Genomic DNA, 14,542 nt, shown 5'->3' on the forward strand with positions numbered 1-14,542 from the left:
CTCATTTAATTTCAAGTTTGTTTATTCACAACATATTCTGTTAATTCAAAATCTGTTCATATTAGAATTTTTTAAAAATTCAGTAACATTAATAATGATAATGATTTTGATTTATAATGAAGAAAATGGAATTTTATCTATCAAGACTGCATGTGAAGTTCTATTATTAAGAGGTAACTCAAATTTAATTTCCTATACATATTTCATAGCATTGAAGCACTGCAATATTAGCATATGTAAAATCCAAGAGTGGAGACATTTTTTATGCATGTATGCCAAACTCTGTAGCAAAGACTTTTAAATAGAATGTATATTTTTATAAAGCTCCCTTGGTTACTTTTTGTCTCTCTTGTTTTCTTTTTAAATTTATCATACAATAAGATTGACCTTTTTGGAGATGGTGTTCTATGAAATGTAATGCATGTCTGGATTCATGTAACTCTACCATAATCAGGATAGAGAACAGTTCTATCAACCCAAAAACTCTCTTGTGCTGTGCCTTTATAGTCACATCTTTCCACTCCTGATTCCTGGTGATCCCTAATCTATCCTCCATCACTGTAATTTTGTGTTTTCAGTAATGTTATAGATATGGGATCACAAAGTACTTCACATCTTGAGACTAGCTTCTTTCACTCAGTGCAATGTCTTTGACATTTAGACAATGTTACATTTATTAACAGTTCATTCCATTTTACTGCCATATAGTTTTCTGTTGTATGGATGTACAACAGTTTCTTTTTTATCCATTCACCCCTGAAGGAACATTTGGGCCACTTCTAGTTCAAGACAATTATGAATAGAAATGTAATAAACATCATGCACAGGTTTTTCTGTAAATATATATAGGTCATTCCTCTAAGGTAAGTACCAAGGATTGGCATTGCTGGGCCATATGCTAAGTGTATGTTCATCTTTATAACAAAAGGTCAAATTGTTTTCCAGAATGGTCGAAATCATTTTGCATTTCTATCAGCACTATGTGAGAGTTCCCTGTTGCTCCACAGACTTGTCATCACTTTGTCTTTTGTGTATTTCAGCCCTCCTAATAAATGTGTAGTGTGTATCTCATACTTCTTGGTTTACAGTTCCCTACTGGCTAATGTTGATCATGTTTCCATGTGCTTATCTGCCATCAGTAGCCTCTTAAGTACAGTGTCTGTTCAGGATTCTCACCCATTTTCAATTTAGATTGTTTCTTTTCTAACAATTGAGACTTCTTCCCCGATCTTCCCACTAATGTTTACTTTTCAGAGTTCTCAAACAGCTGATCTATGCATTCTGTCCAGGACTTAAAGCTATATTTAGAGGTAGAAACAGAATGGAGCATGATGACTCCCATCTTACCTGGAAACAGAACCTTTAACAGAATAGTATCAGTTACAAAATCTGAAAGTTTCAAATTGGTTTTACAGTTTACAACACTTTTACATTATCAACACTCTTCTTGAAGCCTTTAATGTTTCCATTCTTGCCTTAGCCATTCCTTTACATCTGTGGGACTTACATATGGGCCATCAGAGTGACTTCCTAAAACTCACTCTTGTTGTAATTAGTCCTCAATGCCACTACTGAGGGCAGGCGTGCTATCACTGAGGAACAGCAGAAGATTTGATGCATTTTGTGGCAAGTTAAAAAGAAGCTCTTCTAGAAATGGATTCTAGGTGACTTCCAATCTCTCTTAACCTGACCATTTTCCCAAACAAGTTTCCTTTTTCTACTGTGGCATCATGAATACTTCTGAAAGAAATCTCATCTTTTCACTCCTTCTTCCTTATTTCTTTCTATACTAATTCACACATGCCTCAAAGATATACTTACTGGGGCGCCTGGGTGGCTCAATTGGTTAAGCGTCTGACTTTGGTTCAGGTCATGATCTCACGGTTTGTGAGTTTGAGCCTCACACTGGGCTCTGTGCTGTCACCGAGATCCTCTTTGTCCCTCTCTCTGCCCCTCTCCTGTTTATTCTCTCTTTCTCTCAAAATAAATAAATAAACTTAAAAAAAAATTTTAAGATATACTTATTGAGTAGGTACTATGTGCCAAAAATTTGATTTCCTATTATCTTTGGTAAGCCTGTATTATTGCTTGAAGTTTTGATATTTGTTATTCAACATAAAATCATAATTCTAAAAGCTTTATGTAATGTTTATTTTATCTGTGACTTGATAAATTTTTCAATCACTTTCAATTAACTTTTGTTTATTTTGCATTTAGCAAATCTTTATTCTGTACATACATAATAAGTCTTCATTGGCATGATGATGTATTATCTGAAAAAGTTTCAGCATCAGTCTTATAACTGCTTTCTTATATGTACACACCTTACAAAAAACTTTATGCTCTTAGAGAGTAAAAATCATAATATATTTTCTTTATTGAGTGGTTAATATTTTTATTTCAAAAAATCAGGATATTGTATATAACACTTTCTGAAAATTAAGACATTATAATTGAATGAACTACTCTATGGGTGTTTTTTAAATTAAAATGTATTTATTTGACACTAAATTTTGTGTGAAGTCAAAACTAAAAAATTCATAAATATTCAAATTGTTTATGTATTAACTACTTTATCCAAAACTCTTGCACACAATATGCAAAAGCTTTGTGCATGATAAGTGAATGTGTAAAAACCCAAGAATATGAATCAACAGTATGCACTTAATTACTGGTGTTAGTTCAGTGTCAACTATGAGTCAGGCACTGTGCTAGTCTAAGGAAAACTGCAATGAGTAAGCGAGATTCCCATCCATCCTCATGGTAATTATATGCTACTTATAGTCTAATGGTACAATTATCACAGGTCAATTCTAATCATAATTCTAAACTTATCTGCCTCCTTATTCACTTGCTCTCCTTTGAAAGAAGATCAAAACCAGGTTTTCTTCTATTTTCCTCAGTATTTGGGTTCCTCTCCATTTCATAGATTATCCTCATCCAGGCTGTCATACAAGATAAATATGGAGACATTCTTTGTCCAGAGTTTCCATAGTTTTTTTTTCCATAATATATCCTGTTAGTCCCTATTCCTTGCTCATAGCTCAACTTATGATTTTTTTAAATACCAAAGGAATGTAGATGCCCATCCAGTGACACATACCAACCAATGCAAACAAACAAACAACAAACAGAACCTCTTGCTTCATTTCTCTGAATTCTAACTGGGGCATAGGGGATGTCTGTCATTTTTTTTTAATTGATTTTTTAATGCTTTTTATTTTTGAGAGAGAGAGAGAGAGCACGAGTAGGGGAGGGGCAGAGAGAGAGTGAGACACAGAATCTGAAGCAGATTCCAGGTTCTGAGCTGTCAGCACAGAGCCCGATGCAGGGCTTGAATTCATGAACCATGAGATCATGACCTGAGCCAAAGTTGGCCACTTAACCAACTGAGCTACCCAGGCACCCTTGTCTAATTTTTAAAGTAAATGGTAAGTGGTTTTTCTTCCTTTGGTTCACCAAAGTCTGACTCCTAATAATGTCCTCCAATTGGTTCTAGTTCTGGGACCTGGGATTACAATGAGTAAGTCACATGATAGACTTTCAAAGATCTATCCTCTAATACTTTGATATCTTAAATAACTACAGCTCTTTCAAGTACCCTTTACCAAACACAGATTAGATAGTTTTTTGTAATAATCAGGCTGAACCACTGACATACAAAATAGTAATGGGAGAGAGTGTACTGGTTTGCTGTAACTGCCATAACAAATACCACAGATCAGGGGGATTAAACAACAGATATTTATTATATCACAGTACGGGCAATCAGAAGTCCCAAGCAAGCTGTCAGCAGAGCTGACTCCTTCTGAGGGTTGTGAAAGAAGGATCTGTTCTAGGCCATTCTCCTTGGCTCATAGATGGCCATCTTCTCCCTATATCTCATCACATCATCTTCCCTCTATGCATGACTGTGTCCACTTTTCTTCCCCTTTTATAAGAACACCAATCCTATTGGATTAGGGTCCATTTTAATGACCTCATTTTAACTTGATTACTTCTATAAAGATCCTATCTCCAAATAAGGTCACATTCTAAAGTTATGGGGTTAGGACTTCAACATATTAATATAGGAGGGCCCCAATTCAACCATAACATTCTACCTTCTGACTGCTCAAAATTCATGTCCTTCTCACATGCAAAATACATTTTAATTGTACCCAAAATTTCTTATCATTCAAACATCAACTCTGAGTCCAAACCTCATTTAAATCATCCAAGTCAGTTATGGGTAAAACTGGGGGCAAGATTCATCATGGAAGTTCCTCTCCATCTGTGAAACTATGAAACCAGAAAACAACAGAGGTAGAACAGGTACAAGATAGACATTTCCATTCCAAAAGGGATAAATTGAATGGAAGAAAGGGTCATGGGTCTCAAGTAAGTCTGAAACCTACTAGGACAAATTCCATTAGAATTTGAAACTTGAAAATGATCTTCTTTGGCTCAGTGCTTGGTCCTCTGGGCCCTCAGCCCTGAGCAATGGGGGCCCTGCCCTCCAGGACTGAGGAAGTGGTTCACCTTCCAAAACTAAAGAAGAGGCCCCCTTCTGACACCAAGATGGAAATGGTCCCGCTTTCCTGGGCTTATGCCTTCTGGGCTTATAGTGCCAGTAGTAGCCACTGGCCTCTGAATTGCCTTCAAGGTTGTTCTTCACTTTTCTTGAAGGATTACACATGTTTGCAACTGGATAGATCTATCAGCCCATTTCCTACCTGCGGAATCTCAGAAGTCTGATAGCCTTCCTTCATTTTATTCACTCCACCTTTATCTCCCTTCAATTCCAACTGGCAGTGTTTCTGTTATTACAGATTTTTTCAAAAAGCTGGGGGGGGGGCAGTCTCCCATGCAATTCACAGGGGTCTAAGCCATCGGGCAAGAGAGTCCACCACAGTTCTTTCCCAGATAACCACATCTCTATTCCTGACTTTTGCTAAGTGATTCATTGGATCCATGAGTAACATGGTTGGTTGTCCAGCAAGCCCTTGATGTTCTCTCTAGAACACATTTTTTTTTCCTTTCTTGTTTTTTTTTTGTTTGTTTTTGTTTGTTTGGTTGTTTCAATATGAATAGGCTGAGAATTGTCCAAGTCTTCAAGTCCTGGTTCCTTTTTACTTAACAATTCCTCCTTTAATTTATCTTTCTCCTCTTGTATTTTACTATAAGCAGAAAGGAGAAACCAAGCCGTGCCTTCAACACTTTGTTTAGAAATCTAAATCCAAGTGTGTCATTTACAATTTCTACTTTCTACCCACAAAAAACTAGAACATAATTCAGCCAAGTTCTTTGTCACTTTATAACAAGGATCACCTTTCCTCCAGGGTCCACTAATGTGTTCTTCATTTCCACCTGAGACCTCAACAGAGGCCCCGTTAACATTCAAATTTTTACCAAGTATCCTCAAAGCAATCTAATCCCTATCTACAACTCTTCCAGTCCTCACCCACAACTCAATTCCAAAGCCACTTCCACATTTTTAAGTGTTTGTTACAATAGCACCCCATTTCCTGGTACCAAAACCTTTATTAATCTGATAGGGCTGCTGTAAGGAAGGACCACAGACTGGATGGTTAAACATAAATTCACTGCCTAGTTTTGGAGGCTAGAAGTACAAAACCAAGGTGTTGGCAAACTTGGTTCCTTCTGAGGGTTGTTAAGGAAGGATGTTTTACAGGCATCTCTTGAGGGAGTGAAAGGCAGAAGGAGAAAGAAAGAGCAACTTGGGGGGTAAGATAAAATAACTGATATTTATTGAGAATTTACTATGTACTAAACATCTTTGCACATATTATCATTACTTATAAAACTCATAATAGCCCTTCGAAGTATATTCTACCCTTTACAGATACACAAACTGAATTACAAAAAGGTGAGATGAATTACCCAACATCATCCAGTTAGTAAGGATTTGAACCCAAAGTCACTGACTTCAGAACTCCTGCTCTTATACTGCATTGCAAAAGGAAAATGAGAAGGAAACACATGGATATTCCCTAAATATAAAAAAATCCACTGTGTAAAAACCTATTAACTTTAGTTATGTTATATCCTAAAACTAGAACTGCTTCTCTAAAAACGTCGTATTTCAAGACAATAGAAAATCATTTGAATATGCAATAAAAATTATTAGTTTCCCCTAGGCTAACTTCACTAATGAGCTATTTTTAAAATAGTTTTGTCTGAATGTGCTCTTATTAGTTTTAAGTCAATTTGGAAAGGAAAAATATTGGCTGGATGGGCCTTGGCTTGTTCATTCATTTGCCACTCAAAATTAGAATTTATTTGACTTTCACATGCTGTTAAAAACTAGAATTTTTCTTATTTACCTCCCTTTGTTTCTGATAAGTATTAAAGACAGAAATATTCTCCTATGATTCTATTTATAACCTGTTTCAGCTTCTCGTAGACAATCCTGAAACTTAACCTTTTGGGACTCCAGGGTTAACAGCTTCATTCTCTTGGATTTCATGACTATGAACAATGTTTTACTATGAAATCCATACTGAGTTTCAAGTTCTGGGTTTGGATTTTAAGCTATTTCATTTGTGCTACATTAGCTACAACCAATATTTTAATTTTATTTTGGCAATTTAGAAATTTTAGAAGTGAGAGATCAAATTCTTAATGATACCACTTTTGTTTAATCTCTTTAAATTTTTCTCTTCTTTGGAATGCAGGTCCACTTTTAACAGATACTCTAAGATGCCACTTCACACCAGCCCCCAAAGTAAAATGTAGGGACTCTTTCTTTCCATTTTCCAATCTGTGCTAACAGCACTTCTTGGTTCAGTTTTCTGGATTTCCGGACACAGTTTGGGTTACAGTAGCCACTAAAATTCATGGACACTGCTTGCCGTACATAGAAGCCAAAGAAAATTTCATCTTCAGAAAAACATAAATTTAAAGTGAAGCATATTGAGAACATAAATGAGATTCAAATAAAAAGAAAAGGAACACCCTTCCCCCTTTGTAGCAGGTGACTTATACTCTAAAATCACAGCCTATGGTTATGGCTGTAGATTCCATTGGATTATTTTTTACAGCTAAGGCAATGTGCCTCTTAAGGCAGAGATCCAAATTTCTGAATCGTGACGGCAACAGCTGAAGACTAAAGATAGACGGTCAAAATAGCATTTTCTGTACATTTTCAGTTGTTAAAAAACCAGTTACAGTACATTATGTATGAAGTACATTGTTTTAATCCTGTGATGGCTCCACTGGAGCCATAAATCTGTCAAGATTTATGACAGAAAATATTATTTCCTGCCTTCATTATGTATACATCTTTAAAATGGTGATGGCTCCTTTTCTTAATATAATATTTTCAAATGTATTTCATATAGGTGCCTACAATCCTTATGAACAAACCATTCCTGTTTCAAATAAATGGCCCATTACATGGCTAAGCACACTCACCTCAGGAGCTATTTGCTTCTACCTCTGCCTGAAAAGCCTCTGCTCTAGATCTTTCTATGGTTCCCTCCATATCTCCTCAGACATACGCTCATACATCTTCTCCTCAGAGAGGATTTTCCTACTCAGCCTCCGTAACACAGTACCCCCATCCTCCCTCTCCCTGGCTGCTTTGTTCTGACATCTTCCATTGCTCTCTGACGTTGTTGGTTGTCTGTCCCTACCACTAGAACGAAAGTCCCATGAGGACAGAGACCTTCAGTTTTATTTACCACATGACACCAACACCTAAAACAGTGTCTTGTATGTCGTAGGTGTTTAATACATGTCTGCTTAATAAATAAAGGCCACTTAGTTAAACAGTAAGAGCATTTATCGGTGCTCTCATCAATTTCCATCTGTCCCCTTGTCAGTCACCTCATCCAGGTTCTTAAGCCAATTCAGTCTTACAGCCCTGAAAAGAGATGCTGAAAGACATGTGCAGAATGACTGACCAAAGGCAAGGATGAGACTTGTCTTGAATTCTCCACTATTAATGGCCTTTGAGTCCTACCACTGCTGGGGCACCAATGAAAGTCTAACCTTCCATATTCAGAGATATATCTCAATTATCTATTGCTTAGCCCAAACACTTCTTGCTAGACAGAAGGCAAAGCAGAAGTGAACTTGCGACCTTCCCAGTGGAGTTACTGCACCACTGCCCAGCAGGATTCGTTCTTTCAGACAGCACAATGGTAACACTGTGTACAGAGGCACCATTCACAGGAGACACAGGAGCTCCGCCAAAGGCAGGAAGGCAATCTGTATTGAATACTATATGCCGAGAGAGCTTTCTTTTCACTTCAAAATGAGAAGCAAGCAATTTGGGGGATGGTAACTGTCCAAGTAGCTTTACATGTCTGCTAGGTGGAAAGACCCAGGATGTGAATCACTTCTTTTCTGGAGCATGGTTCCAATAAGGAGTTTTATTTTGGTAAAGTAATAGAAATGCTCTTTGAACTTGATATTCAAGTTTGTCACAGCTCAATAAACATTGGAGGAAGATGATGATGATGATGATGATGATAAAAAGTAGCAAAATGTTTCAAATACAACTGAGTTAGACAACGAAAATATTTACTAAAGGCATAATGGTTAATGGGACTTTGAAGAATACTTATTAAAAATCCAGATGTTGGGCACATGGGTGGCTCAGTCAGTTAAGCGTCCAACTCTAGATCTTGGCTCAGGTCATGATCACATCATTTCTGAGACTAGGATTCGCTCTCTCCTTCTCTTTGCCTCTCTCTGCCTCTCTCTGTCTCTCAAAATAAACAAACTTTAAAAAAAATCCAGAAGTGTATAAAGGAATGAGATGCCAAGGTGAGAGACCCTTAAATCTGTATAAAATTCTAAATAACTCAGTATTCAAAACACTGAGCTTTTTTCCAAGGAGATTTTTGGTAAGCATAGTAATTCTCCTTTCAATTCTAAGCTATCATTTATATTGTCCAGAAATGCTGCATTATAATTAAGAACTATTTTGCCATAGATAACATTACATTTCCTAAATAGTACTCTTGGTATTTTTCATTAAGATTACTAAACACAAAAATACAGCAGTCCATAAAAAAAATCTGTATATGAAAATACTTATGTGGAAACAAATTAAACTGCTGGTAAATTGAAGAGCAATCAAGTAGGAGAATGACCTAAGAGAATGAATTATTTATCAGGAGTCTGTGTCTTGAGATCTAACATAAGCCAGCTTCTTCATCATCGTAGGGCAATTCGTTTAAGCCTTCTGTTTCCCAGTTCCTCACCTATAAGATGCAAATGTTCATACCTACTATTTTGCAAGGTAATTCATGTAAATTAACAAAGTACAATTTAAAATTTAAACAGCATTGCATGTGCAATGCAATCTGGTAGGTACATACATTTGGATAGTACACTCCCTGGTAGGATTTAAAAAGTGTTATAGACATTATCATATTCATCTTTAAGTATTCCCTGTAAGGAGGGAAATTCCAACCTCACTCACTGTGGCTCCTCAGCTTTTGTGCACAGTTCCCTGCTAGGTTACCTTTTGTCCACTTTCCCAAATTTAAATGAAGTAAAACTTCCTCCTGAAGGCCTATGGCAAGATTTTCAAAGCAAAGCGCAAACATAGTAAGAATAACATGAAGTTAGTTTCTGTTGATTAGTATATGTAACATTTCTTGGAAGAAAGACCAAGAACAATATATCACTGTCTTTATTTCCCTCTAGTAACCAGAATAAGGCTAGATCTAATTGGTTGGTTGTTTTTTTTTTTCCATTACAAAGTACAAAAACACACATAAAGGGAATAAACATTTGTTGAGGGATTATTTGTACTAAATGCTTGAGATATTATCTCATGTAATGCTTAAAATAATTCCATGATGTAGGTTTTCATATACAGAAAATTTCATAGAGAAAAATTTGAGTCTCGGATAGCTTAAGAAATTTACTCAGGGGCACCTGGGTGGCTCAGTCGGTTAAGCGCCCAACTTTGGCTCAGGTCATGATCACGCAGTTCATGAGTTTGAGCCCCGCATCGGGCTCTGTGCTGACAGCTCAGAGCTTGAAGCCTGCTCCGGATTCTGTGTCTCCCTCTCTCTGCCCCTTTCCAGCTCATGCTATCTGTCTCTCTCTCTCTGTCAAAAATAAATAAACATTAAAAAAACCTTTAAAAAAAAAAAGACATTTACTCAAAATCAAAGCACTAACAATGATGCCCCTGAGGCTTTTCTGTCAATTATTCTTTGTTCTTTTCATTATACTACTGCTTCTCCAAGTGTGTCATTCCATAATTGGCACCACCAGCATCACTTTGGGTTATTTCCCAAAGTATATTCTGGACCTGTTTTTAAAGACTGCTACCTACTGAATCAGAAATCCTTAGGGTGGGACCCAGCAATGTGCCTTCATAAGTTTTCAACTGCTTGTGATGCACACTGAAGTTTGTAAACCATTGCATTCCACCATGTTTTTAGAGTTGATCTCATGGAATTCTAGCATATAATGAAACCAAAAGTAAAAAGGGGCAGACTTATATAGTTAGTAGGTCAAATTTCCTAAATATACATTTACTGAGTTAGGTAAATCTGCCTTCAGCTAAGATAGTGAGTGTGGCATTCTCAAATCCAGAAATGCTTAGGTCAGAATGACAAACAGATGTCATTATCTCAGGTGTCAAGTCAAATCGATTTGGTTGTAACTGCTTGAAACACCAAGATGAGATAAAGAGGTTTATGAGGCTGCATTCAGTGAGAAAGAAGGCCACAATCAATTAGTAATATCTGCCATGGGTCGGGGAAAAGGGAATGGCAGCACTCAACCAGTGTAGAGTGATCAACTGTGAGCTCCTCTAATTATGCTAATGACTGAATACAGTACTTCCTGTAGAAGGAGCCAGCTTAAAGATAGAATTTTAGAGATTGGGGGCCCACTGGAAATAATAGTGAGAACTTAATATAGAATTGAAGCAATTAATGATAATTACAAGCACAGTCTTGTTTTTTTATTTATTTTTTTCATTTTATTTATGTTTAGAGACAGCACAGCAGGAGAGAGGTGCAGAGAGAGAGAAAAAGAGAGAATCTCAAGCAGGCTACATGCTTAGCACAGAGCCCAATACAGGGCTCAACCCCACAACGCCAGGATCATGACCTCAGCCAAAATCAAGAGTCAGATGCTTAACCGACTGAGACACCCAGGTGCCCCAAGCACAGTCTTATTTTTTGTAGTTGAACACACTACTCACTGATAATGGTTCTCAAGAACATCTTTGAGCTTATTAAAAGTATTCTATTGGAACATTAAATGCATATTGCTGAATGAAAGAAGCCAGTCTGAAAAAGCCACATACGATACGATTCCAACTTTAGAAAAGGCAAAACTGTGGAGAAAATAAAAAGATCAGTGTGGAGAGAGATGGACAGGCAGAAGATCAAAGATATTTACGGCAGTGAAAATACTCTAATAGTATAATTATGGATATATGGCACATTACATTTGTCCAAACCCACAGAATGTACCAAGACTACAGACTTTTGGAGGGCAATTAGTATACATCAATGCAAGTTCGTCCTTGGTAAAAATGTACTTCTCTGGTAAGTAATATTAATGATGGGGAAGGCTATGCATGTGTGAGGGCAGGGGCATATGGGAAATCTCTCTACTTCCCTTTCAACTTTATTGGAAACCTAAAATTATTCTTTAAAACTTAAGTCTTTGAATAACATAAAAGTATTCTCTTGCATCTATCTCTAAGTAGAGATTGGGAGGGAGGGCAATGATGATATAGACTTTCCATCTTTGCGACATAAAGATTATTCCAGCACTACATTTCTGCCCCATCCAGGTTTTGCATTGTTCTGTGTGTTCTATGGATTGTTTCAGATTTGTCTGATGTGTGAATGTATCTGACTCCCCATCTAAATGACATCTAAACTGTGACAAGCTACTTCAGACAGAGATCTTATTTTGTTTCTTTGTGTCCCTCCCACAATATCTTCCTGCAATCTTCTGCTCATAATAGAACTTCAATATTCATTATAAAATAAGCCAACAATAAAAAGAAAATAGCTGCTAATTTCTAAGTGTCTACTGTATTCTAGTAGCTTCGCAGATATTACAGTACTTTTACAATATATATTTTTATCTCCTGTTGTACACTAACAGAAACTCATGTTCTAAGAAATAAGACTCAAAACTGGAAAACCAGTAATTCTTGAAGGCTTTATTCAGACCCAGTGCTGTCTCACACCAACATTTTTTCTCCAACTAGAATATCTTCACCAAAATCCAATTATTCTACAAAATAGAGTATGTATTTATTATTTGATACATAAATATACATATATAAATATAAAAAGTCACTGCATTTGAAGACCTACTTTAGTAAACATAGATTTATTCATAATTACCTATGAATTAAAGCATTTCTCTGTCACCCATACACTTTCAGCTTACTTCTGTGGAAATGGACTATATTAAGGAATAATTCTGTGCGGCTTTCCAGTTAATGACAAAAGGGGCTTGGTTCTGGAGATGACATTTTTTCCAATATTGTCATTAGCTAATACTCAACGTTAGCTAGCCCTGGGTTTTCCTGGAAAAATAAGAGGGATAGATTTTTCAGCCAAAGGGACACTTTGACCCTAGAACTTTACCTAAATGCAATCAAAATAACGTACAAGACAAAATATTCGCTAGAGTAGAAATTCTCTAGGGCAACAATCTGTCACATTCAACTTGATGCATGACACAACGTAGGCATTCAATAAATGTTTGATCCTAAAGAAGTTAAAAAGAAGAGAGTGTGTTATTTTCTCCTCTCTTTATTTAAAAGGTAAGAGGACTAATAAGTTATGATTCATATAAATAAGGGGGGAAAAATGAAAATACTGTCCAGAAATGGCTGTGTAAATAACAGATAGTAAATCAGAGCTTATCAGATAGGATGTGATCCCTTATGCCTTTCCCTTTACTTCTACTACTTTTGGTAAATAAAAGACCTTCAGGTGATTCTGTCTCATCCAATTCCACAGAATACCAGTGGAAGAATATCATCATTCTTTGGCCAGAGCCAGTTTTGATCCCAGACAGACTGATCTCGAAAATGACCATTCGTCCCTTCTTCAGGGAAATATTTAGGCTTGCCATATTTATAGATCTAAATATTTAGATCTATAGATCTAGAATTTTATAGATTCTAGATCTATAAAACATTGTAAAGAAAAATAACCCTAAGGCCCAAAAAGCAGAGATACGTGGATTTCGTGAGAACTCAAGATCTGTAATAACCACATAATCACAATGACAAAAAAACTCTGTGTGTAACTTAGCAAGATATGGTACTGTGGAGAACAATACAAACGTACCCAGCAGGCCAGTTGAAGGAATCATCTCTGGCCTTTGAGGAGACTGACCATCTAAACAGCAAAATGATTTGTAAGACAACTGGAATCTGACTTATAATGTATGTGTCAAAACAGACCTGTATGTGAACGTGTAAGTGCATAAGTGCTTGGAAACTTAAAAATCAAACAAATCAGGTTAAAGGCAACAGAAAATCCAACAAATGTGTACTAATAACATTTTTTAAAGTTTTATTGTTTTGTTTTGTTTTGTTTTGTTTTGTTTTGTTTTGTTTTGTTTTGTGTACCAGAGTCTCTCCCTAGCCTGGCTAGAAAGAATAGCGTGATTTTGTAACAGGAGAAGCAACGGTGGTGGATATTTCTTAGTAACACAAGTAATGGCTTTTATATTCACAAGATATGAGACAAGGCATTTAAAAGTCCAGAGGAAGAAGGGATTGTAACCTACTTTGTTTCATTATTGATTGTGATGCTCATTTCCAAAATCTCTCAAATTATGTGTTGTTATAGCTACAGGAATTTAGCAAAACACCTGCTCAGGCATTTCTGTAGATGATTATTTAGAGTTAGTCAATTCTGGCACTAATCATTCTCCCTCGTTTTTCTCTTGGTTTGCCAAAAACAGCTGCTAACCGCATCCTCTCTGAACACTGTCAGGACCTATCATATTCCACTTTTAAAATAATTGGAATAAATGTCATTCCCAACACTTTCATTTCACTTCAACTACATATCATTCTCCCAACTCTGCCAATGGCTACATGTGTGCCATCAACTCTCTCCTTTATTTGCTGATGGGTTCTTCCATGTAAGTCAGTCACATAAGGCTCTGCATGAAATGACTCCCTTAGAAATCTCCCCAGGATACCTACTACTATCTATTAATAGAAATGCCTAAATAAGTACCCAGCACCACATAGATTTTCATAGCTGAGGAAGGCAATGGCTGCTGTTAACATGTCCGCTGCTTTCTAACAAATGCATTGGTACTTGAAAGAAAATTTAATGGAGATGTTTTATGCAGAAAAAGCACTCAAATTATTAAAGGACCAGCTGCCATTTCCTATGCACATAGTCATAATATTATAAATTAAAGTACAAGAATTAGTCACCTATCTCAATTGCCAAGAATCTCGTCACTGGAGAATTAAGCAGATGAAGCCAAGATTTAGGTTCTGTGTGCCTATAGGTCTCAATTATTTCTAGTTTCTCCCCCTCCATCTCCCACTACAATACCTTAT

At 36.5% G+C, this 14,542-nt stretch overlaps 1 protein-coding gene across 2 annotated transcripts in view; it reads right to left on the minus strand.

Annotated features, from left to right (window-relative positions):
• PDE4B (phosphodiesterase 4B) overlaps positions 1–14,542 on the minus strand; it is a 528,592-nt gene that overhangs the window by 368,843 nt on the left and 145,207 nt on the right. The window lies entirely within an intron of this gene.

The sequence above is a fragment of the Neofelis nebulosa genome, chromosome 2 (genome assembly GCF_028018385.1).
Source record: "Neofelis nebulosa isolate mNeoNeb1 chromosome 2, mNeoNeb1.pri, whole genome shotgun sequence".
NCBI classification, from domain to species: domain Eukaryota; kingdom Metazoa; phylum Chordata; class Mammalia; order Carnivora; family Felidae; genus Neofelis; species Neofelis nebulosa.